Below are 27,672 nucleotides of genomic sequence, written 5' to 3' on the forward strand. Positions count from 1 at the left end.
TCTATTGTGAAGTTACAAGTTGGTATCATGCTGCCTAGCCCACAGCAAACCACGAAGGAGTAACACCCAGCCTTGGCCCTCGGGTATCTTCTGCTAATCTGCAGTCAGAATCAGATCCCAGACAGTGGATCTGCTTGGTGACATTTTGGGAATCTGGAACTGGAATGTTGCTCTGCTGCACCTCATACACCTTTAGAGAGGAGATGTGTCCATCCCTTATTGTGAGGAGATCTGTACCAGTTGTGTGCGAAGAGAAGATGCTCGTTGACAACACTCCCCTCATCATGAGAGTGGGTGTGTGCATGCAGAATGCAGCTGGTGTCACACAGTTCATACAGACCGATCTATGTTGTCTTTTCACATTGGACGCAATATTGTGCTCCCTGCACACACCATTCACTCTGCACTGCCAGGATAGACTAGGATAGCTCAGTGTGTTGGTGGCGTGGTTCTGTTGTCTGTGGTAGGTCCTGCAGGGCACAAAAGGTCTAACAATGGTTTTGCAAAAGCTTTATTTTATTGCTGTGTTGATGAAAGAGGTAAATGAAAATAAAAATGTTTAATGGGTCACAAATGTTTTCACAAAGGGTTTCTCCAAAGGAGGAGCTGACATTTCGTGGCCCTCGCAAACTCTCATAATTAAAGCTAAAATGCTGTAAGCATGAAATCAGTGAAAGGTGTAAAGGACACAAAACAATGAAGTGGAGAAGGTACGAACCCCCCTCCATCCCTCCTGTTGCGTCTAAGTGTGGACAAAGCTCTTGTACACCTTCTAACAGCCAAGCAGAGCTCACAGAGAGCCCGGAATTGAGCTCAGCCTTTAACATGCCCATCAAACCTCCACAGACTTCAAGAGAGATGACAGGCATATCACAGAGTATTACATGTATGTATAAAGAATAAGAATTCCCACCGTGACACTCTTCAGCTTTTGATTAGGACATGGTAAAGAGGTTTGGCAAACGCCGAATTTTCAGGGGGTTTATATACATAATCACTCATGTGTGTGCTGCAAAACTACCACAATGTGTTTAAGCTTGCAGGAAAAAAAGGGTTGTGGGGAAAAAACCAACACATACATACACACATCTGTCTTATCAATTAGGTCCCACGAGCCGGTGTGGGAGGTGATGGGACATTACAATGGAGGCAGGTGACAGCAGGGGTCTCCATACACACACATGTGGAAACACACTTTACACATGCATTGCAATTATCATGGCAGCAAACACTGGGTCAGCTGCAAAAAAATTAAACGTGACACCAGCAGAGGAGTACAGGTTTCCTGGGGTCTTTTATAGGGTGTTACACAATGAGAATCATACATGAGAAGGAGCAGTAGTTAGACGTGTACGCTAACAATGAGCTTCATAACAGAACATCCTGCGTCCTGCAGCGGCATGCCTTAACAGCACCATCCTAGGTCTGTCTACCCACTTGACACAATCTCCGCCCAACATGTACAGCCTACATCATCCTCCTGCTGACTCTCAGACAAGAGTGCTTCATCTCCATGTGTGATGCATCCTGTATGGCTGAGACTACCTATGCCCCCCGCAGCTTCATGGGCTGTGCGGTCTCTGCCAGGCACTCACCTGCACCTTCAGGCCTTTCCTGTCTAATTACTGGCCATGGCTACAGTGTGGCTCTGCCCATTGCCCTGGGAGTGAACAGAGCAAGCATGATGGAATCATGCATGCAATGGCCCAGAGACCTCACATACCAGCTCCATTCAATTCACACTCTCTACTATGAGTATTATTGATGTGGAATGTCAAATGCCTCCCAGAGATATCAAACAAAGGAGGACGTCTGTTTGCATTGCATCCATAGCAAGCAAGCTTACCCCCCTGAAAGAGGACCCCAGGACTATGTCCCGTTATGAAGCTTAGTGGGGGTGTCAAGTTACGGTGTTTCCACCTCGGGGGACAAAACAAAAACACGAAATGTGCAGGCAGGTCTTGAACAAGTAATAACCTACACAATGACTGAGATTATCACACACATGTGTGACCTGCAGCATGCGCAGCCAGGCCAGGAAAGGTTTGCTATGAACAGGTAGAAGCTGCTCGTGCTCCAATGAGTCTGGGGACATAGTGAGATGACTGCTCACGCCTACATTCACTGAGCAGTCATTTCCAGCTATTAAAGCAAGAAAGTGGGCTTCTGGAAATAAATATAGGCACCTGGGCTTGTATATTTTAGGGTTTTGTGCTGACTCGATCAATTATATGCATCAACAGCAAGAGGACATTGGGTTCTTTCATTTAGATATGTTATTTTGACGATATGGGGCAATTATGTGCTAAAACCATGGCAACTGCACCCTAAAAATATTCTGCAGACTAGGGGCGATTGTGTACTGGTATGGAACCTGAGAAACATTGGCACATGATATTTGTATAGAACACACAGTTCACACTCGTGCTTCTTTGCGCTTGCAGTCACGTGTGGGCAATGGGGTGTACAGATCTCTTGACAATGAGCCCAGCACATAGGCAGCAGAGGTTGGCATGTTAGGACAGCAGCAGTGTTAAAAACAGCCAGTGTCTTCAGTGTGTGTGTTTGGACCAAGGCGTGGTGGGGGGTTTAGAACTAGAACGTCGATTGAGACGATTTACTTGTTAGCCAGGCTGAATATGTTGTTGAGGCGGATCCTGGAGCGGACTGGTAACCAGTGCAGATTTCATAGTTCTGACGTTAAGAATGGTGTTTTTGTAGACTGAAGACTATACCTACTTACCCAATCTCAGGAGTGCAGCTTAGCGACACGGGAGCCTCCCGGAGGCACTTTGCAGACAAAGGTGTCTCTGACTGGAGCGGGTTACAGGCAGTCAGGCACACTCGCAGTCACAGAGGTTGGGGAAGCAGTCTTCTCTCACCGACACCGTCGTTAAGTCCGAGCCTCGGGAAGCCTAACAGCATGCGTCTCTGCCTGCTGGCTTCTGGATGAGGACTGGAGGCTGGCAAGCTGCGCAGCAGTGCACTGCGCACTTCAGTCCAGCCTGGGCTGGCATGTGCCATATTCCCTGGGGATGGGGAAGGAGGGGAACGAACGAGCAAGAGTTGTTGTCAACAACTCTTGCTCGTGGACCTGCGTCGTTCTTCTCCCCCTCCTTCACAGTGTTGTTGTGTGTGAATCATCATTGCCAGGCCCATGGAATCGAATCCACGGCCCGGGCCGTGCCTGCTGCATGCAAACTTCAGACAGAGTCTGAAGTTTGAATGCAGCAGTGCACATTGACGGCACACACAGGACGCACAAACTGGGTGGATTAAGGCCATTGTATCCCCCCACCTAAAATTTTGGGGGGGATTTGTCCCCCGTGTCCCCCATGCCATACGCCCATGCCCCTGAGCTATCCTCCCGAGATAATCATAAGAATATTCTATCACCCAAAGCCCTCACTGAATTCAGAGCAGGGTATGTATTTATTCTTTACCTCGTACTTGACAGATGAGTCGTAAAACATTTTCCTGATTGCTAAATGCCACGAGGAATCGTCTATCGGACACATTTCTATTAATGAGGATTTATTAAGAAATCTACAGACCATGCCCCAACATCTTTTGTCATCCCCTTTTCTAATAAGCGCATACAGGGCAAGCCAATTAGCCGATTTAAGTGAAGCCTTGTGATTCCTCACCCAGTTTTTCTACCTGGTAGAGGCAAAGCTCTTTAGCAGCTTTTTTGCCCATACAGAATGGTAAGGGTTTTTTTCTATGGATCTGTGGGCCTTCCGTAGGGTGGTTTTTACTAATTTTACCTCTGGATGAAAGAGATTTTCTGGATACTTGTAGATTTACAAGAATTGGGAAATATCTGGACTCTCGTGCTTAACCTGCACATAAGTAGTGACAGATCCCACTTAATCTCCCCAAGCCAGTGTACCACAGAGGCATTATTGTTGTTTTCAATACTCTTGTTATTCCATGTGATACGATTCCCTTTGGGATTTACTTAGACTTGATGCTTATGTTTTTTATACCTATGTGCTTTTGGAAAGGTATAAGTCCACGTCATGACTGCATGGTCACGCAGGTAGTTTGGACTAATCCTTTAATTAGTACATTTGTCTTTAGTTTTCCTGTCAGTGAAGAGGTAGTCAAGACATGACTTGCTGGTTCCATTTCTCCATGTATGTAAAATGATGCCCTATCCCTGCGCTATCTTGTTAATGCAACAAAGCTTATTAATGTAGAACATCTTGGCCCATGAGCCCTCCCTACCAGACCAGCAGGAGGGCGGTGCTCACTGTCACCTCATTAATGAACAGGAATTCATTGATAAATCGCGGGGAGTTTAGATGGCAAGCTACTACTACTCTGCCAGATGGGTATTTCTCGTACCAAGTATTTAATAAACATTGCACTATAAGAATGTTGTGTTTATAACCCTCTGTTTCCATGGCCAAGTAGATGTTAATATTCAGTATCAGTAGGTCAGAAGAGCTTCCCCCCACCATTGCAGCCGCCACTGAGTGGGACGTGATCTCAGGCATAAAGGGTGCTAGGTTCATGTACGTCTGTGCCCCAATATACATCCCACCAGAAGGACGCCCTTGCTTCCCTCCCACTGCATGTGTTGTGAGTATTGAGTATCCATCTATTATGAGGTCCCCGAGCAGCCAGGTCTCTTGCAAACGGAATACAATTGAACTGTGAATAATATCAATACACTGTGGTTGGGCAAGCAAGGACATATGAACTCTGGTGTTCCAGTATGTCATTACAATCTCCTTAATTGTACACGTGTATCAATCATATCCCATGGACCTCTAAATCCCCACTAAAACCACACGGCTCATTGACTTTGTGAACTTGTGCTTTTTGACAAGGCAAGACAGATCTCATACCATCATTCGTTTCAGGGTTCACACAAACTATTAGGTTCAAATGTACATCGTCCAAGCCTTTAGAACATATGTGAAGTAGTGATGCTGTGGCTGGTGAATTAAATTTTATAATAACCCAAATGGTCGAACTGTCCCACCTTGGAAGTTCAAGGCCGCAAATGTCTTTCGTTTTGATGGATGCCAGGACAGGAATGTTCCCCATAAGTCCAGTAAGCGTGTTCTATTTAAAAAAGGGCTGTTTGGCATAGGATGGAGTTTGTCGATCTTAACCATCGGACCCAAGCCGGCAGAGGAACACCTTGTTGGCATGCTTGTGTACACTGTCTTACTAGAACTCACACCGTATGCATGCTGCTAAGTTTCTCCCTGCTTGCTGCAGATGTATGGTCTGGCGGCACCTTGCTTACTTTTGTCCTTTGGGGGGAATGCCCTCTGATGTCACTGCACTTGATCTTTAAATGCCACTATAATTGCTCATTTATATCAGTATACGAAACATTCAAACACAGGTCCGATATATATGGCAGCCCTCGACCTCACAGCCGCTTTTGATTCTGTTATAAGATCTTTACTCTGGGCCAAAATGCTGAAGTAGGGTTTTTCCATCAATTTGGTTGCTAACATCACACGACTACACCAGCAGACAACTTATAGTGTACGAATGACTAGAGCAGGGGCAATGACCGATCTTATACCCACCGAGATCGGGCTTAAACAGGGCTGCAACATGGCTGCAGTACTCTTTAATCTTTATCTCCTAGATCTTGATGAAGGATGGGATAAGGCAGTCATTTTCCCGGTCAAATTAGGTGGTCTAACACTGAATTGGCTCAGCTTTGCGGATGATTTATTATTCTTCGGATGCTGTTTGGCCTACAGACCAAGTTGAATCTATTCTACAGTTAAGCTACAAAAAATAGTCTGCTGGTAAATCCTACAAAATCTTTTATTATTTCCTTTGCAGATGGTAGGAAAAAAAACTGTAAAATTTGACTGGTGTCTAAATGGTATATCCATCCCAAAGTCCATTTCAATGCGCTATTTAGGATACAATCTGGCCACGACATATTCACGTGAGACTTGGAAAAGAATTCTGAATGAAAAAAGTACACCCCTTATCTCGCAGATGCGGATCATTTTTCGGAGACTTGGGAGATTCTCCCTTTTACCAAATCTTAAATTCTATCTCCAAAATATTCCATAGACATTTGTTTATGTGATATTGAAGACATTTTGGATGTCTTACAGGGAAAGCTGTGGAAACGGGTGTTGGGATTGGCCTTAGCAACCCCTAATGTGATCATTTGTCGCGAGCTGGGATTATTACCGTTATCAGTAAAATGGCACGGCGTCTCTTGTCTAATTATGACAAAATGCTATCACCACCACCGGTCTCTTTATATGAAGATCTGGCCATTATGATCTCTAAAAACTTTCCACCTTCAATCTCGAAACTTAGAGCTAAAATGGATGCAATATTGGCTGAAACAATGATAGCAAAGGAAGAGCTATTATTAGGTCTTCCTTCATGCAAATTGAAATACCAAAGATTCTATTGGTGTATTCAGGTTGATAAAATCAACAAAAGTAAGACATTCCATGAATACACAAAATGTACACGTCAATGGGGACAGCATGTGAAATATCTGGAGATTTTTCCTTGTCACAAAGCTAGACATACTTTTTTAAGATTTCGCTTAAATGAACTCTAAACTAACGAAAAAAGAATGCACTGGTCTCATGACAAAGACACATTAAATATTGGACAATGCAGATTTTGTGAACGCACAAATGTTTTAGAAACTCTAAAACATCTGACAGTCTATTGTCCTTTCTTTGAATGTGCAAGAAAATGAATATTGGTGGATTACTTGTTCTCTGACTCAGGATTGAGCAGGGAAACTTTGTGGCAAAGATGTATGTGGGCAAAGAGCCAATCCTTGACTCTTTCACTAACCAAATTCATATAAGATTTCTAGAAGTGAAACTGTTGTTATGATCCAACTGATTAACAAAAATATTGAAATACGATATTGATAAATCCATTTTTTCTATGGGTCTTATGTATGAACATTTTCTTGAAATGATCTATTATAATGATAATTGGTTTGATGAGAATTCCTATTAGGAGATATGTATTTGACAATTCTTGTCTTTTGATTGTTTTTATAATGGTTTAAAATTTTGTATGATTTTTTTCACAGATATCAGTGGATGAAATTGTAAATGTAAGTTCTGTTGAAATCTTTTAATTATGTAATAATGATATTGTAAAGGTATTCTTATTGTTTTACCATGTACAATTATAAATAAAAAAAACTGCACTTGCATTGCACATTAGCTGCAGCCGAAGGGCCTTCCCTCCGAGGCCTATTTTGAGCTTGGGTCACGTCTACCGGGTTCCATTCGATGTGTGACTGATTTAAGAGCTTGGGGTCCTGCTTTACAAGGACCCATTTGTCTAGGCAGCCCTCAGATCCACCTTTCTGTGCATACCATCCCCCAAGGTGTTTGAAAAGGTGACTGTGTGTTGCCCCTTAAGTCTGCTTAAGCTGTTCCTAGTACCAGGTCTCATTTTTTCCATCGGACTCCTGATGGTTTCCACCTGGGGCAAAGGAGGTGCCAAGTGTTTTGCTGGGAACCGCCTTCTGCCAGACGTAGGGTTCTTAGGAGAGCTGTTCAGTAAGGATATTTCATTGTAGAGGACCTCCAATGCATCCTCCTCATTGTCAGCAGTAATCCCCCATGAATAATTGTTTGAAATTATTTTCATCAGTGACCCCTGTGCCTAGGTATCTATTTGTGGCATACAAGGATGGAAGTGACCTTTCCCCACCATGGCCCGTCATCTTCCCTGGCATGTCGCTGACCTGGGTAGCCCTACTTGGGGCTTTTAACATAGAGTTGTTTTCCACAATGATGTTCACTACTTTAGAAACTAAATCCTTGGTGGCCGATTGATCCTGTGACATTTTGGTACACAAGTCAATGAGAGTGTCCACTCTAATTATCAGAGAGGCCAGGAGCGATGATATGTCGCTCCTACAGATTGATGGTGCCTGTGATGCGTAACTTCGATCGTCTACTATCCCCTTTTCAGACATTGTTATGGTCTCCGAGCTGGATACCAAAGCCTCCAAGGTGGGCGTAGCTTAGAGGTTTTGACCCATTTTACCAAGGTGATTACGGGACCAATTAAATTCCTTTTTAGCTGATGGCAAAGTTTCAACAGCAATCCATTATTGTCCAATGCTTCAAAATTGTGAATATTAGAAAGGTCGAAGTTTTGATTGACCTCTGCGCATGCAGACATTGGTAAGTCTATAACATTTGGTGCCATTGCTTCTTCATCCACAGGAGTTGGAGCGTCCAGGGTGGCATTTAAGAAGCAAGAGATTGTGGGTTATTCATGCAATTCATATGGACGTGGTTGTTTCTTGTGCCCTTTTCCGGCCATGGTGCTCCCTTAATTGTACCTTTCCCCTTCCACCGTGCTGCAAGCACTGTTTATAGCCACCCTGACATTGCAACGGGACTGTATGACCTGGGCCTGTGTCTTCATGATCACCACGGAGCACAGCAGGGATGCAGGATGTGTTAGCCTCACTGGGTCGGGGCTTTAAAATACTATGGTGCCGGCAACGTCTCTGCAAACGTACCCCACCTGGCCCAGTGAAAGAAGAAGTGCCTGCCAGGCCACTCTGTGATGTGCAGGTGCGGATCCCTCTGTCCTCTGCTCTCTGTGTTCTGTCTTCAGTCCCCCTTTGGTAGGGGAGCAAACCTAGGACAACATTCCACCATGTTAAGCCGTGCTGCACTGGACCTGAGTATTTTGTGCGCAGCCGCTTCCAACAAAAAATCTGTATATAAAGGGGTATTACCACCTTTCCACCTAATTGCAGAAATGTGACTGCATTCCCAAGCGCTGGTGGTATAGTGATCCAAGTGCCCACAACTGGGAAGAAAGAAATGCCTACTCCCACCGCACAACTACACAGGGTGCCGTTTGCACTCGCTGCATTGGGACAGAACGTGTTTGGGTCTACTAAGTCTGAAAGGAGCAGAGTTGCAGGACATCTCCCCACTGTCAGGGACCACTGTGCCTGCTGCCCGCTGCCCTACTGGGATGGCAGTTACTCCTCTGCTTACTGACTGTGCTTGCCAATTGCTTACCGACTGTGTGAGAGTTTACCATCACCACCCGATCCACTTCATGGTGGTAAGCAGCTCAGTAAGTGGCTTGACGACCAGTACAAACCTCAGCTGTCAGGCGGACAGCTTGCTAGCCCCCACGGCACTCCTACCGAGCACCTACAGCACTCCGACAAGCTTCAGACCAACTTTGGACCATCTTCCTGCAACAGCATTAGAGGAAAGGACCCAATTGCATCAACAGCGTCAAGTCACACTGCGTTGAGCTCTCAGTGCTCTCACAGCCTCTTGCGACACCGACTTTGCACAGGTTATAAAGGTGTTATAGTTTTATAAAATATTTGCATTGGTTTCAAATGTCATACCGGGATACAGTCTGAAACATGGCCTCTACCATGCTCCTCGAGGCCTTTAGTGATTTGTCAAGGGGCCTGGATTCCTCCCATGATAGAGGGTGATGGGCACGGGGTGCCATGGAGAAGATTCCTTGGTAACCCTCATTGGGCCCTTATCTCAAGCAGGGTTCTGTCACAGAAGAACGTCCTGTGGAATCCCCCCTTTTTGGAGAGACTGATATTCACACTAGCCATACCACAGAAAAAAAAAGAAAGTCATCAATTCGCTGGAGGCTAACCCTAGAAAAGATACTTTGTAAAACGTTTACTTTTAAGCACATTATTTTATGAAACCTCGCTACACTGAAAAGAAGCCACTTTGAACATGTAATTTCTCTTGAACTATCAGATAGTCAGCAACACGGGAAAAATACTAACATTCCTGTTGCCCTTTGAGCTCACCTTGTTTATTAACAAAAGTGTTTTGGGTTACTGTTTTTCTTCTGCGCCCTTATGGAAAGAAAAAATGTGTATACCAAACTTTTTTCTTGATTTTGTAGTAAATAGATATCTTTTATTCAAACATATTGTTATGTTTGTTGAATTGCCCTCTATGATAACACCTGTTTCGACGAAACCATCGCCTTTTTCAAATCAGGGCTAGTTGGTAAATCAAAATAGATAGTGATTTTTTGAAAACATACATTGACAATCATGCATCAGGTTGTTGAAACATTAGAGTACATGAGAAATGAAAACATTTTTGTTGTATTCATGCAATAATTAAAAGGTTAAAAACAATATAAAACATTTGGTTGGCCATTGGGGAGGGGTGAAAGGATGGATTGGTAAGGGATAAACAATAAAACAACAAAGAGAGAGAAAGAAATTTACAAAAAATAATGTATTTGAAGGTAATTCAAATATTCATTTAAATTTCATTGAATTTTGGTTTCATCAAACTTCTTACCTATGGGGTCATTACGACCCAGGCGGTAAGTACACCAACTTTACCACCAGCGTTGAGGCTTAAAGATTACCCCATTTGACATTTGCAATTTTAAGCGACAACAGAATGTTAGAATGGTAAATCCAACACAAGCATTTGAATTAAGCCGAGGCCATTTTTTGAGGACCTAAAGTCCGTATTAAGGAAAAATGAGTTCCTTAATGTACCAGTAGTGCGTACTGGAATATTGACGCAATTATATATTAAAAAATAAAAAAAAGCGGAAGTATCTAAGTATTAAAAGGGAAATCAACCTGTAAAGCTTAACATTACCTTTTGTGTAAATTTACAGGGATTTAACCCATGACTTATTCGAGTCCACAGTAATGAACGTTTCAAGTATTATGAACATCCAATTTAAAACATTAGGTAAGAAATTTGATGAAACCAAAATTCAATGAAATTTAAATGAATATTTGAATTACCTTCAAATACATTGTACTTGAAAACTTGTTTGTTAATCTTTGTTGTTTTATTTTTTATCCCTTACCAATCTGTCCTTTCACCCCTGCCCAATGGCCAACCAAATGTTTTATATTGTTTTGAACCTTTACAAAATCAAGAAAAAAGTTTGGTATACATATTTTTTCTTTCCGATAAGGGTGCAGAAGAAAAACAGTAACCCAAAACACTTTTGTTTTTCAACCAAAACGGAGTAGAGGAACCGGAACTCCGTTGTTACAATCTTTTGCGACCACCCCGAAAATCAGTGAACATATTAGTAAAACAAACAGGGCGCTGAGGTCAAACCCTTCGGAAACCCACACCAGAAAGGTTCCTCAATCATTATTCATTACCTTGTTTATTATTTTGCCAACTCACACTAGCATTTCCCTAATAAATAACTTTAATTGTCTGATTCGGAGTGTGTTTGATCTCCATCACAGACAACTCTCAATTTGATTCTCCAACACTAACTAGCAAACACCAGTGTGTTGTTCTATTATCTAAACTTTGTACCAGCGCAAATGCAATTTGACATGCTATTAGCAATAGGTAGAAAACCGGGCTATAGCAAAAACCTATACTTTTAATACATTCTTGCAAAAGGACAATATTTTCACTGGTGATTTTAGGGAATAGTATACAATTGCATGAGTGCAAAGCTTCTATAAAATGCCTCAGGGTTTGCTCAACTGGGATCAACGGTGGTGCTATCCCATTCACATCCCTTATCAGAAACCATTGTTGTCTCCCAAAAGGAAACATTAGAGTAGGATATCAAAGTTCTTGGGTCTCACTCTCAAAATACATTTTGGGTTGAACTGATTCTCATAGTAGACCAGTAGGCAACATTAATCACAGGAAAACACATGGTTAAGGCAAATCATTAAGAAAAGTAAGTTAAAACTTGAATATAAGAACAGAAATGTTCAATGTTACAATATATTAAAAACGGTTATCATCTGCAGGTTTGTCTCGATTAACACATCCCCCAAATAGAAACTCTGCTTTAAGAACAATTGCAGAGTGGCTAAGCTTGCACTAATGAAGCTACTGAGAAACACAGACACTAATGCTATTGAAAGGTGTAAATTATGTAAACTTATAGATATGCTATGCAGGAAGCAAAAATATCACATTACACCAGTCCTGTGCCCGTATGTGAGAGATCTGCCATTGAAAAGACACTAGGCAGTTCCCGAGTTTAATGACCTCGGGTCTTAATTTTGAACACACAATGAGTATAGAGGCTATGGCTGGCAACATCACAGGAGCACAGTATCTCAATCATTATACCAAGGTTTACGGATGTCGCAGTGTTGGGACAGAGACTAGGGAACCAATCTCCTTCTCTCCATCCAATTTGTTGTCTGAAAGCATTATGTATGAGAGTTGGAGAAAGCCATTGAAAGTCACCCCTCACATACGGCTCCTCTTCCAGATGGAGTTTACGGTGATCTGTGCAATATCTATTCTAATTTCTGGCGTCCCCTTTTATTTAATGTATTCCAGGCTATCTTCATCAGTAGAGTACTTCCTCTAAAATTATAATATGTCCTCATTGTTCAAAAAGGGCAATCACGCGGACCCCTCTTGCTATATGCTAATCACCCTCAGGGATGTGTCATTAACATTTTAGGGGAGGGTCCTGGTGTAAGCTTTGAACCTGGGTGGAGCGAATCAAGATCTGACTAGCAACTGGACTTTCGTAAGTCCAGGGGTGCCACTGAAGAGTGCCTTAATCTGTTCCGTGCCATTGAGAAATACTATGAGGTACAAGGGGGTGCTCTGTATTTGGGTGACCTAGCTATGGAATTTGACAAGGTGAACAGATCTCTGCTGCGTTTAGGCCTGAAACACTTGAATATTGATACTAGTATTCTGGACATTATCATGCAGTAATCTTCTATTTTGGAGGCCTTTATTTCATTTGGGGATCCTGGTGAATTCACAGGTACATTTTCTGTATGTTGATGGCCTAAAGAAATACCGTTTAAGTAACCCTGCTGAAGCCCCATACATCCTAGGGGGTGAAAGTTCCTGCCTAGCTCATGAGGAAGATGGTATCAGGTAATAATATCGCCATATATATGGTTGCCGTAAATAATATTGCCGGGAAAATGTTGTGGCAATATTATTTGGGTGACCATATATATGGGGACAGGGGTAAAAAAAAATGTAAAAAAAGAAAAAAAAAGTTTGGGGGTTGCGGGGTGTCCCCCGCATGTTCCATGCAATAATGTTGCCACAAAAAACGGCCATTTTTCGGCAATATTTTTGCATGGCGAGACTTTTGTGGCGACATTATTACATGGAACCGAGGAAGATGAACACCCAATGCCCAACAGTTGCTCGAATGTGTCTGTTGAAGTCCAGGGAAATCACTGTTAACAGATCTAAGTTGGTTTTAATGATGTTACTTGGAACAAGAGGGTTAATCTGCTTATTTCCGTGGAGAAAGTAAACTTGAACAGAGTGCATGCATTTGACTACCTGGGCATCAGATTCAATGATACCAATACCTGGACATCTCATATTGCCAAAATATCAATCCAGCGCCGGGTTATTGTGCTTCTCCTCTTCACATGGAAGCAGAGCAGTTCCTCCAACCATCTAGGTCTATCTGGCAAAGTCTGGTGGTATCGCTCATTACGGCACTGGTGTTTCGGAAATTACTCAATCGCCCACTATGCATCTTGTGAGTGGAAATTCCTGCAAGCATTATGTGGCATTTTACAAGCAATGGCCTTGGAACTTTCACCCCACTAACTGTCCACTCCCAATTTCATTAAGGTTTTCAATGTGTATGAATGATAAGGCTGCCCTTACCAACACTATTCTAAAAAAAAAAATAAGTATTTCATTAAGAGAAAGGTGTTGGTACAATCTAGCTAATTGTCTCATCAAAGCCTTACACGATTTCGGAAGTTATAACCTAGTCAAAAACCCAATCTATGTACTGCCACTCAAAAGAAAGTCATATTAATTCAAGGGGAAACAACTCATTCAGGCAGAATTAAACGAGGGGACCCAAGTAAATGTAAGGGCTTACTTGCCATTTTTGCATTTAAATATTAAAAATTCATTGTATCTGCATTGTGTCCATGATATAGGGGCAAGGATTGTATTATAAAATGATTTATTTTATTTATTTTTATTTTTTACATTTGTATAGCGCACTACAGCCCACGGGCATTGAGGCGCTTTTCAAGAAGGTGTAAGTAGGCAAGAATACGACTTTGGAACATGCAATTACTTAGTTACATCATAAGGCGGCCAGTTGCAAGTACATTAAGCAGACACAGATTTCAGTTGAGTGCCAAGCAAATGCTAGGCACGAACATTTCAGACGAACAGACTGGTTTTGATGGCTTTGCGGAACGCCAAGTGGGAGTTGATAGCCCTGATGTGAGTGGGGAGTGCGTTCCATTGGTCGGCAGCGATAGCTGGGAAACTAGAGCCTCCAGCACGCACTCTGCATGTTTTCGGCTTGGTAATCAGGTTGGTGTAGGCTAGCCTAGGCGGCCTGGTGGAGGTGGGCATGGAAATGCGCTGGGAGAGGTAGGGGGGCGCTAGATCATGGAGGCATTTGTGGGTAACAGAGAGGATTTTGAAGATAACTCTCTGTTTAACGGGAAGCCAGTGCACCTGTCTCCTGAGGTCTGATATGTGATACTTTTTCGGAAGTCCAGTGGCAGCCCTAGGTGCATTGTTTTGGACAAGCTGGAGTTTGGCAATGTTTTTGCTGGATGTGCCTCTGAGCAGAGCATTAAAATAGTCCAGTCTTGAACCAATGGTGGCCCTGGCAATAGTGAGGCAGTTCTGCGGGGTTAGGAAGGGTCTTACTGCGTTGAGCAGTTTAGAGTAGTAGGCCGATGAGGATGCAATGGCGTTGACCTGCCTGTTCATGGTGAGGTTTGAGTCAAGGTAGACTCCGAGAGTTTTAACTGTGTGGGACACATCAATGGGTATGTTATCGATGGTGAAGGAGCGATATTTCTTGTCAAGGTTACCCAGGATGGTTGGTGACCCAATGAGTAGGAGCTCGGTTTTGTCGCTGTTGAGGCACAGACAATTTTCTGCCATCCAGGCTTGGATGGTGCAGTAAATGGAGTTAAGGGTGATCCTGTCTGCCTCGTAGTCACCTGTGAGAGGGATGAGCACCTGCGTGTCATCAGCGTAGTTGGTGTATGAGATGCCCAAGGTGTCGAGAAGGTTGAAGAGGGGCCTCGTAAATAAGTTGTAGAGGGTGGGAGCGATGCAGGACCCCTGGAGTACTCCACATTTAATGTTGCTGGGACAGGCACATGCCAAGTCGGAAAAAACTTTAATGGCCCGTTCCTGCAGAAACTAAGTGATCCACGCACACGCTTTAGGGGAGAAGTTGGCTGCAATGGAGAGGTTGTGGCAAAGTGTATTGTGGTCGACAAGGTCGAATGCGTCGGATAGGTCAAGGAACAGAAGGAGCACAGGTTTCCCTGCGTCTCTGATATCGTCCATTTGATTTTTCAGGTCGAGTAAGGCCGTTTCGGTCCCATGTCGTGGCATGAAACCAGACTGCCGAAGGCCCAGAAGGCAGTGGTCTTCCAGGAATTTTTGGACTTGCAGATAAGCTACTTTGTCCAGAATTTTTAGCAGGAAGGGGACCGTGGTAATAGGCCTGTAGTTAACTGGTACTCAGGGGTCAAGGGATGGTTTTTTAAGGAGTGGTTGAACCCAGGCCTCTTTGCGGTCGGACAGGACAAGGCCTGATTAGAAGGAGGCATTGATAAAGGCTGTCAGGAAAGGGGCGAGGGTGGTACTGCAGTCCCTAATGAGCTGAGCAGGACAGGCGTCGCCCTTGTAGTTGGACGGTTTAATAGTTTTTAGGAGGGAGATGACTTCGGATTCGGTGATGTCCTTGAAGTTGAATACCGGAGAGGAGTTAGTTGTAGTCTCTTTGTTCTGATGACTATTTTGGGAAGCAATCAGTAGAGTTAGCGCTTTTTAGTGAGCTAGGATTTTCGTTTGCAGGGTATTGAGTTTGTTGAGCATGGCGGATTGGATGTCATTACACCATTTTTCATCCTTCAAGAGGGTGGGTGGCGGGGAGGATGGTGTTTCTAGCTCCCTAAAAATGGGGAAGATTTCCTTAGTGCCAGATTTGGCGTTAGCTATCCTTGTGTTGAAGGAGTTAGCTTTAGCTTGTGTTATGGCAGATTTGTAGTCTTTGGAGATGGTCTTGAAGGCTAGTTTGGTAGTATCATTAGGTCTGGCTTTCCAGGTTGCTGGGCCGGCATGTTTTTTAGCACGCATTTGGAGCAGATCCTGGGAGAACCAGGCATTGATGTGCTTGGCTTTTTTGTCTTTCCTGAGAGTGAGGGGAGCAATAGAGTCGAGCGCTTGGGTAATGGCTAGCTTGAAGGAGCTGGTGAGGGTATAGGGGTCCTCCGAGAAAGGAGCCTGGAGTGCAGGTACTTTAAGGAAAGGAGTAATGTTTTCAGCCGGCAGCTGGCGGGAGCTTCTGGAGAGGCCTGGAGGGAGAGGGGTAATGGGATGGGGGGCTCTTTGGATGTGTCAAGGTCAAATTGGATGTAGTGGTGGTCGGACCACGGGATGGGAGAGTTACCAGTAATGTGTACTGGGCAGTTGTGGTGGGAGACCCAGACCAGTGAGCGTCCTTACTTTAACCAGCTCCTTTTAGCAGCTTATAAAACACATTGGATAAATCAGAAGGAACCACATTGTAGATGTGATACTATCTCATTAATCTTACATGCCTGCTCTGTTCTCTCGCCTTCGGTATGACCCTCCACAACAGAAGTGCTTAATTTCCATTTTAAAGGCCCTTGGCTTTAGAGAATGCCAAGTCATCTATTTGCACCAAGGGAAGGGTGCTCAGCTAATCAGGTGGCTGGAACAGTGGTGAGAATATACACTCCCCACCCGCTGTCCCAGCAACCTGAAACCCTTCCCCGGGTGGTGTTTTTTTCATTCTTTTCTTTTTTTAATCATTGTGGGGATGCAGCAGGGAGCATCCAAGACTCTATGCCCTGACAACAGCCACCGCAGCATATCGCATTCATATTTGCTTATAACTTTGGGTGAAAAACAAATGTATAAGGAACAAAGGTATTAGATACTATGGATGTGATATGCTGCTATGGTTCTCCTTATTATTGTATACTTACTGTTTGGTCTAGTAACCGGAGTACATGTATTTCTTGTTAATTTCTGTGATAAAAGAAAATAGTATGGTAGTATTAGTATTTTGTAATGACTTATTACATTGTATAATCAACATACTTTTTTTGTGGACCCTCATATTTAGTAGATTACAAATAAGAGTACTGTGCAATTTGCTCAGTTTCTGTATTTGTTGCTAAAATCATTGGGTCTGTGGGAGAAAAAAAATCCATGTTGGATTAAAAAAAAACCCTTTTCTGTTATGCTACAGTTTATTTGTTTGTATGTTTTCAGTGTTCACTTGTTGTTTCTGGCTAATGCTTTATACTTTGGCTTGTTGCATTTTTTTGGAGCAGTAACATATTATTTATTTGTTTGGATATTATAAAATTTTGGAGCAGTTAGATACCAATTGGCGTATTCTAACTGTCTATTTTTTTTATATATTTTAGTGGTATTGATTTATCTATTTGGATATTGTTAAATTTTGGGACAGTTAGATACCAATTGGCGTATTCTAACTGTGTATTTTTGGTCTAATTTAGTGGTATTCATTTATCTGATTAGTTGTTGTAGAATCTTTGAGCAGTTAGATAGCTTTTGGAGTATTCTAACAGTTTATATTTTTTTAACACAAGTTTACTTAGGGTTTAAATACAGTTTAGTTATCGAATTTTGGTTTTAAGAACATCAAATAAGCGTTTGTAAGATTTGCTGGTAATCTCTGCTTTAGAGTAATGGTACTATCATTACATTCAAACCATCCACATTTCTTTTTTATATATGCAGTGTAGTGCCCTGAATTGGTTGTGGCTCCTGCATGGTAGATTATACCTATTGTTGTGAAGGTTTTATTACGTAGTGATATTTGACCATGTGTGAATCCAGTCAGCTTGCAGTTGTTTTTGGTACCATATGCATTGTAACGTAGAAGCATTAGTATTATGTATTTACTTTGTGTTTGTATTACTAACGTGGAGCGATTATCTGAATTGCAGGTAGAGCATAATCTACCGGTTCATAGTGATAATATCGAATTCAAAAATCTCGAAAACCAAAATCTCGAATACAAAAGGCTGAAAAATAAAATATCGAATTTTTTTTTCAATGTGTTTTTTTTTAAATGGGGGGTTCCCCCCCCCAGCCCCCCTTTTTTTCATTTTTTTTTATTTTACCCCTTTTTTTTACTTAACTGACCCCAAAAACATATATAAATAAATAAATAAAAAATTCGATATTTTTTTTTTCGATATTTTTTTTTTCGGTCTTTTTGTATTCGATATTTTGTTTTCGAGATTTTGACGGACTACCATATATGAAGCGTTCATTGAGGATTTCTTCTTGTGTCACATTGTTGCAGCGAGTGCATGTATGTTATGTATGAAATCTGAAAGATTTCATTTATAGGTATGTTTTTGTTTTCCAGTACTTGTAGTAAGTACATGAGACATTCTTGTGGATCTTTCTGTGAGTTTATAGTGAATTTCAACATTCCAGCACAGTAGTCCAATTGTTGTCTTATTCCATAAACACTATACTTGTTGTCAGGATTGTTTGCTGCATTTCTGTGAAGTACTAACATTTGCAAACACAATGGGTCTGTACTGTGTAAGTAAATGTTGTCAACAATTGGTGGAAATTGAAATAGAATATTCATTGCTACATTTGCGTAGCAACTTCCACCAACTATATTTGAGAATTTAAATGGTCCAGTTAGTTCTGTATCTAACTGCTTTTTTTGGAGTTTGTCTTCCTTCTTTAAAGACGTACCTGGTTTACTTTCCCTAATTGATTCTTTTTTGCTTGTGGTACTTGATGAAGTATTACTTTCTTTTACTCTCTTTGGAGGATTTGCAGTGACATACTGTTGCATTTCTGTTTGATTTATTTTTCTTTTATAATGTTTTACTTTTTGTGGAATAGAATATGTGTTTAGGTGGGGGGTGTATAGTGAGCGAAGTCTATTGTTTTCTAAAATGCAAGGAATATCAACGTTTATTTTACTTGCATCAAAGTCGATTAGAAATTGACCGTCAAGTGTACGTAAGCGTGATAGTGCTATGTAGCTCATGCCTTCTTTGAAGACTGTGTTACCAATATCTATCATTGCTTTGTCTAGGGTAAGACCTTGTGATTTATGAATCGTGACTGCGTTTGCAAGAGTTAGAGAAATTTGTTCTCTGCGTACATACATATCTTTGAAGAGAAGGAATCTAGCTGTTGAGCGTCCTATCCTTTTTACTTCTGAAAGTTTGTCAAAGAGTATATTGACAAACCGAATTTTGTTGTCGCGTGGGTATGTTTGAAAGCCAACAACTATACCCGGTGCTCCATTAACTAGTCCTTGGTCCACGTCAAGGTTACGTTTAAGCATTACTCTGCAATTTAAGGATAATTTTAATGTCTTTTCTAAGCCTGCTGTGTTTGAGATTGATTTTTCTAAACTATTTAGTCTTGTTGTGGCTTGGTCACACATGGTTAGTGTCATACCATGTACATCTAGTTTGTCTGTGGCGCTAATTTCTATGATTGGTTGCATTTCTTTACTTAGCATGATTTTATTGAATTTGAAACAGCTTGCAAGAGTTGGCATTAAGGCCATACAATTGACATTTATGTGGGCTAATTGTTCCATAACATCTGTAGCACATGCATTATCGCCATAAAGTGCATTAATGTGCTGGGTTTTCAATATTGCTTCTGCATCTTTAGAAAGTATACCAACTCTGATACTTTTTAAAATGTTGGCATAAGTGAGATCTGCAGTTTGCCGCATGTTTTCTGTTAATTCTCTGTATTGGAAAAGTTGCCAAAGGTTGACATTTCCAATGCTGCCAACAGTTATACGGCAGAGTTTGTGTCCTAATGTTTTAAAAATAGGCTCACCTTTTACTGGTGTTAATTGAAGCAGATCTCCAAAAACAATAATGTGTTTTCCTGCAAAGAGCTCTTCATAGTCTGTTTTGAGTACTTCTTGTAATCTGGGGTGAATCAAAGCTAACATCAGGTTGGAGGCCATGCTCACTTCATCTATTAGTAGCATTTTCATTTGTTTCAATACTCTGCGTAATTCCATTGCAGCTTCTGCAGAAAGTTTGTAATAGTCTAATTTGTTCTGGTGTTCTACTGGTAATACTAGTAATCGGTGTAATGTAACACCACCTATGTTGTAGGCAGCTAAACCTGTGGGGGCAGTGACAACAGCTGACAGTTTGTTGTTTGTCAATTGTTGAAGGAACTTACTAATTATTTTGATTAGGAATGTTTTGCCAGAACCAGCTTCACCACTGACGTACAGTAGTATAGGTTTATAATTATGGCAGGAACATTCTTTATTTTCATGTTTTACACCATGTGCAATTTGTTTTGTTACTTCTTGAAACATGCTACTTTTCTCATTGTTTAGTTTTGATTGTAGCATAGTTAAGTCTTCTTTATCTTCATACTGACACATGGTGTTTTCTTCTTCTATCATAGCTAATTCTGCCTCATTTATTATTAGTGGTTCTCCCAGTGGTTCTTGGGTTCCTGTTACAGAAGGTTGACTACTGTCAGGAGTGTCCTGGTCTAGTTGGGCTTGGAGTTCTTCTTCGTGTTGCTGTTCATTGTGCAACATTGTTTTGTACTGTGTAAAGTTTACATCAGTTATAGTGCTTTCATTTGCTTTGAAAGCATCCTCATATGAGTCATAGTTATCTAGTATTTGTTCTTCTTTTCTTCATGGTTTGAAGAGTTGTAACAGGGACATGTAATATACTTCTTTATGTTGAGGAGTCTTTAATGACAATTTGATATGATTAATTAAATTTGGTTTAGTGAGTTTAACTAAGCTGCCTTCACAGTTTGTCACTCTATATTTACCTTTTTTTCATCAGTTTTCATATTATTTTTGTATGTGTAGTTTTGGGCTATGTGGTATAGACACATTTTTTCCAAAGTATTACTTCTGTTTGGGTAGTATGTGTCCAATACATTGTTTTTTAAAATGTCTTGGCTGTTGGGATCATGTTTGGCTATTGTTTCTATATCTTCATATGATTTTAGAACTCTTTTTCTAGATTTAGCTAGACCAAGACTATATATTTTCAGATTTACCATACAATGCAGTACCAGTTAAACGATCAGCTGCTTCATATGATCCACATTCTCTATGGGTGAGCATTTGTATGGCCAAGCTGTATAATTTCTGAGACACTGTTTTATCTGATGACAGGTCATTCCAGAGGTCTTGGAGCTCTGTCTTTTCTGCTTTAGTTAAGTATGCTGTGACATATCGTGCAACTGTAGTAGAATTGTCTGCAATGTACTGCACATCTATGTTTGCATTCCATAAGTGGGCAATGATTGCATTATAATCATTGATATATTTTTCTTCTTCTTTTCGTTTTGTGTAATATGTATTTTTAGGTGACTTACCTTTAACACTATGTCTAACTGAAGACATGAGGTTGTTCACTTGACCTGTATTTGTAACTGGTCTAGGGAAACCAAATCGGCATTTGGTGTAGTATTTCCCTTTGTTTTTGTATTTGCGACGACAATATTTTCCACATTTGTGTCTTTGAAATTGTCAAATGTGTGCATGAAGATCACTATTTGTGGCTTCTGATGGAATTTCACAAGTGACATATTTTTCAATAAACTGTAAAACAGTGGCATCACTGTCTTGACCAAATTTAGGAGCACCTTTAATCCATAAAAGCATGTGGATATGTGGTGCTCCTCTGGCTTGGTATTCTTTTCTCCAAAAGAAGTGTTGCACTTCTCCAAGAGGAGGAACAGTTTTGTTACAAATAAAATGTAGCATAGCAATGAAGCGATGGTGAAAATATCTTGAAACATTAACAGGATCCAAAGAACAAAGTTCTCCAGGTGTTAGTATATCTATGTTTGTTTTGTTTTTATTTGATATGCGTAGGAAATCATGTAAATCTTCCCATGCATATTCTGCACAACTTAATGTAACAAACCAAGTGGGTGGGCCAAGGTTTCTGATCATACAACGTACATCTTCATGACGTCGAAACCAGTACTCTGTAGTACCACGCATATTTGCTAATAGATTTGTAATATTTGATTGTAAAACCTCATCCTTTTGTTGCACTTTTTCTAATAATTGTGTAGCTGTCATATTTTGAAAGTGTGATCCTGATTTTAATATGTGTGCAACTCCGTAACATAAAGTTGCTAGTTCACTTTCAAGGAGTAGGTGGAATATGTATTCCACATTTTGTCTAGATCTGGGATCTTCAGAATACATCCGTAATGAGCAGTATTCTGAAGCTGATATTTGAATAGGTCTATCATCATACCTTCCTCCTTTGCCAGTAGGAAAGAGTAGAGGAAAAGCACGTGCTTCTATACTTTTTTCCCATATGCTGATTGGTGATCCTTTTGTTTGACGCATTTGGTATGTTTCCAGTACATCTTCTACGGTGTCATTAGAGTTCAAAGGATGAATTGTATAATGGTCTAAAGTATTTGATATTGTAGCAGGATCTAGTAGCTCAAATCGACCAGCTTCTTGTGTTTCTTGAATTATTTCAGTTGTATCTTTCAAGTTTTCTTCAATATTAATTTCTTTGTAATATTCATTATTCTCCTTAAGATATTGGAAGGCTTGTCTAACTTTATATAAATCTAACAGCTGTTGCCATATGTTTTTGTCTTTTTTAGGTACTCCATTTACTAAGATAATTAAAGATTGCTGCATTGGACGTTGCACTCCTAAAGTATGCACATTTTTTCTTTTAGATCTAATGGTAAATAAACTACTTTTCCACAAATGCCTTTTACCAATTCAGAGGGAGGTAATTTTGCTGTTTTTGGTTGAAGGCGTATTATTGCTTGAAATGGGTGTACTGTTTGAATTATGATGCTCTCATATAAATTAAGTTGTTGTAGGGGTTTTGGTACTGGGTATAATTCCAAATTATTTGTGATAGCATGTGAAGGAGTTTGGTGGTTGCCAAGTTTTGTAGTGCAGTAACTGCAAAGTATTAAGGGCTCAGTTATTTCGTATTTGTTTTCTGCTACAAGGTAGAGAGCTAATTCAAACCATTAAGAATCTTCATTGTCTTCTATTTTGTATGATAGTTCTACAGTTTTTGTGTTACTTTTATAAAAAGTTCTACGGCAACATACACCTAAATGGTTTGGTACTTCAGCTGATGTACTTTTAAATTTTAGTATTTCTTGTTTGTATTTGTTTAGCACAAGGTTGCCATGTGTAGAATTGTTGCTTAATTGGTTTAAAGCTATTTCATTCTGTAAATAGCTTTCACTTTCAAAATATTTTTTCTGGATATAGTGAATTTCTTCAAGTAGGTCTTTCGCTGTACCATGTAGAAGGATGTTATTTAACTCTGCTATTGCTAAAGCAGGACTTTTAGCATAGTACAGTTTATAGACTAGATTTCTTACAGTTGAATGATGTGTTGATATCCTTTTGATATCATGAAAAGTGGTTTTACAAGTAGTTCCTGTAATGCAGGCCAATGAATTTCCTTTTAGTCCTGTGTACTTGCGCACTGGACAGGTATCCATATTTTGCAGTAATTTAGTTTTGATTTTGTCTTTGCTTTTTACATATTTATTGAGGAATTGGCGTAAAGATTTGAAACATTGTTTGGGAATGTTACACATTGACGTGCATGGCCATTTGTACACTAGACGTTCTGATTCAGTTGAATGGAGGGGTAATTCTAAGTTTTCAGGGCATTTTTTTGTAAGGAGTACTTCTTGTTCCATTATGGTATTATTCACTTTTTCATAACCTCGACCCCTGCTATGTATGGCAATTGTATTTGTTTGCTTTTGTTTGTACGCTTCTTCATTAAAATATGGTTCTGTGCTCGTAGTGTGATTCCATTCACCTCTGCAGATACTTAAGAAGTTCTTTCTGTTGACATTTAGCTTATTGAGAAGTCTTTTTTGTAATTTAGTTATTAGTTTTGTTAGTGGTTTCATTTTGTTTAACAGTAAAATTTATAATTTTCTTTTGAGAAGTATTGCACTGTCCATCAACGCTTCTAAGATTAATTTCCTACGATAGGTTTTAAGCATTGAACCTGATTTCTCTCCTGTTTTTATAAGATTTTGAAGGACTTTGTGACGGTACATTTTGGCTAAAATACTTTTCTTGATATGCTTACTTTGCACTATATTAAAATATGAAGAAGTAGTTTTATCTGTAGTGATAGCTGATTTTCTGTTAATTGTTTTTTGGTTTGTTTTATATTTTGATAGAGGAGGAAAAGTTTTTGTACTTGAAACTTCTTGTGTTTCACTAAATGACTGTATTAGCTGTTTTGTTTCAACGTTTATTACAAATTCTACTAGAGATGGATGCTTATGTTGGACACTTTTATTTTCATTTGCTCTACATTTGTGTTGCTTTCTATGGACTTGACTTTTGGTAGGAATTCTTTAGGGTCTGTTGAGAAAAATAAAGAAGGTATGGGTTGGAGTGTTCTGCAATGTATGTGTGCTGTGTGCATGAGTGTTTGAGTAAGATGATAAAGATGTATGTAATGGTGTTTGATTGTGCATTGGGAACTACAACTAGTAGGGATAGGTATTCTTGAATTTATGTTTTACTAAACTGGGGTTCAGATGACAAAAAAAAGTAAGCTAGTGGTGTGGAAAAGTACAAACAGTAAATCTAATGTATACAATTAAAACAGTTGTTTGTTCTATAATATGAAAATTGTAGCGGTTCAGTTGGGTAATTTGTTTGTCCAGAAATAGGAATTTGTGGGCCATTCTGGCTGTAAATCGCTGTTTAAGACATGGAGATTTTTGGACAAAATGGTACACAATCTCTATTTTTAGGCACAGAAAAATCTTGTATTAACTTTATAGTATGTTTGAGTAATGATACAAATATTATGGTGATATTCTACTTACTTTTTTTCTTAAATTAACAGGTAACTTCTTAGTTCTTCTTTGTTCTTCGAATTCGGCTGCTTCTTTTCAGGCGACTGGTCTTCACTGCAATTGTCAAAGCTTCAAATTAGTAACTTTGTTTGTATATAGTGCTGTTTTTAATTTAGATATTGATTTTTTTAATTGAAATCCTCAGTGCCTTCTTTAAAACCATTAAACTGATTTATTTACATAAGATACATTGCATCAGTTCAGTACATATGATATGTGCTTAATGAAAAAATTGTATTGAATGACTAACTGTAGCAACAAAAATATCTTTACTATGTCTTGTGAAATTTATAATATAAATTTCTGTAACTAAGCTGTTCTAGGTAATAGCGCCTCAATGTCATGTCTAATTAAAGTAATTAAGTAAATAAATAAATAAAAACAAAAAAATATGAAATTGTATAAGTATTTCTTTTAAAGATTTAAACATAGATTGTGCTTGCATGCAATTTTGTTTGAATATATGTAGTCTATATATTTCATTTAAAAAATGTTAGTTTAACATGATTTGAGTGTGTGTGTATAAAGAAAGTAAATAGTATAAAGGTTTATATAGTTGATTTTAGGAAATTGAAAAAAATACAGTAAATTCATTTTACAGATTACACAAGCTAAAAGTCTGTTTGAAAATGTGTTCATCTACTGTACAGAAAATATGCATACCTGAAGTTTGTGTTCATGCATATGGATATGCATGGTACTGCAAGTAGAAATCTTGGAGACTTGTACAGTATTTCTGGTAGATGGTGCTTGCCAATGATATGACACTTGTACTCAGAGAGATTCACAGTACATTTGCAGTGCTGATCTATGATGATGCAGTTAGATGTAGAGGTCTTGAGTGTGATTGGTGCATGGTCATGTGACTTCTTAGCTACATCCAATGAGGGAATGGCAGAGAGAGTGAAGTGGAAATGGTAGAAGGGCTGTTTGTGTTACGATATGTCCGTGGTCATGGCGGTAGTTCGCGGACATCGGGAGTTACGTCCGGGGGATTTTTGGCTTCAGAAGACATGCAAATGAGAATGAGTACTGAAAGGGATTGGTCAGGAAAGTTTAGTGGGTGTGTTGTGCCAGAAGAGAGTTTCTCATATACTGTTTTTGGTGAGAGAACAACAGATAGCTAGGGCTATGAATTTTAGGAAAAAGATTGTATGGATTTTGGGAGATTGATGGATATGTTGGTTGAAGGTGCATGCAGAAAGCTGTGGAGTAGCTGTAGATCTTGGATTCCCACATGTGGAAGTACACTGGCATGGAGTACGTGGAATGAAGTGGTTGGACTTGCTACCTCTCTGTGCTACTTTGGAGACAGAGCAACATCCAGACATAATTGTAATTCATTGTGGAGGGAACAGTTTAGGACATGTGACTGGATTTTTTTTTGCAATTTGCTATGAAAGAAGGACTTGGGAAGGTTATGGACATGTTTCCTAATTCTCAAGTGATATTTTCACAGATTGCGCAGGGACAAATGTGGCTTCTTTCTTCTTCATTTGGTCCACAAATGGAAAAAGCAAGGCGCAATGTTAATAAAGCTGTTTGTACCTTTCTAAAATATTTTGGCATGTCTTCTTTTCACAATGAAAACATTATGTTTCATAGTACAAACATTTTTCGCAAAGATGGAGTCCATCTTACTTATGGTGGCAGTCAGATATTTCTGAGAAATGTACAAAATGCATTGCGACTTTTTTTGGAATTACAACATCCATTTTGATGTAGGTGTTAAGCATTTATAATTTTTGACTTACAAACACCTCCCAAAGGCTCTTTTCAGAGCCACCACTTCCTCCCAGAGAAAATTGCAATGTTTGTGATAGGGTAGCAACCCAATTTTTTAAATGTTCACAAACTGTACGCGGACTTCTAAAAAATACAAAGGGCCCTGCTTCATTTATTTTCACTTCTATTTTGTAACTGTGAAAGGCGGCTCTGAAAAGAGTCTTATTTTTTTTTTTTTTGATATTTAGTATTTTTTTGGGTTTTTTATACACAACACACTAGGAGAGGAGGGGAAATGAAGGTAAAGGGGGGGACACCAACCACAGGGATAAGAAAGGGCAAGCTGAGAGAGGAAGATGTAGAGTGGGTTTTATTTGGGTAGTGAGCAGATCTTCTCGTGCTCTGAGACGATAGTCTCAAAAGCACTACGAAGTCGCTCCCCCCTGCAGAGTACTGTGTCACAGTATATACTTACAACTGTGACCCTCGAAAGGTAAGGGTCATCAGCATTCTGTATGGCCTGTGAGGCAGCTTGAGGAAGACGCTGTCCCACAGAGGTGGTCCTTGTGGTGACAGGATCAGAAACAGAGGATGAAGTAGAGGAAATCAACCTGCTACGTTCTTGACAAGGTACAACCCTGCGAATAGCCCCAGAGTGAAATGACCTCAGGTGTTGCTTCATAGTAGTGGTCCCAAAGCTGTACTTACCGTGCTTCCCGTGACTGAGTATCATTTTGCACTCATTGCAGGTAACACGGTTTGCACGAGCCTTAGGAACATTCCCATGAATGGTAAATAACGGCCACACCCAAGACTCATGCCTAGTGCGGTTAGTAGGGATTTCCTCTACCTCATTCTCATCATCCTCTTCTTTCTCCTCTGCATCCTCACTCCTGTCCCCCTCTTCAGGCCCTTGGGGAGGTGGTGGTGGAGGAGGGGGTGGGGGTAGTGCTGAAGCAGGTGCAGCACTAGGTGGCAGTTCAGCAGCCAGGGATGCCATCTCGATGATGGTGTAATCTGCAGGTGGCAGCAAAAATCGCTGTGTTCT

Source organism: Ambystoma mexicanum, chromosome 11 (assembly GCF_040938575.1).
Source record: "Ambystoma mexicanum isolate Mex_15411 chromosome 11, UKY_AmexF1_1, whole genome shotgun sequence".
NCBI classification, from domain to species: domain Eukaryota; kingdom Metazoa; phylum Chordata; class Amphibia; order Caudata; family Ambystomatidae; genus Ambystoma; species Ambystoma mexicanum.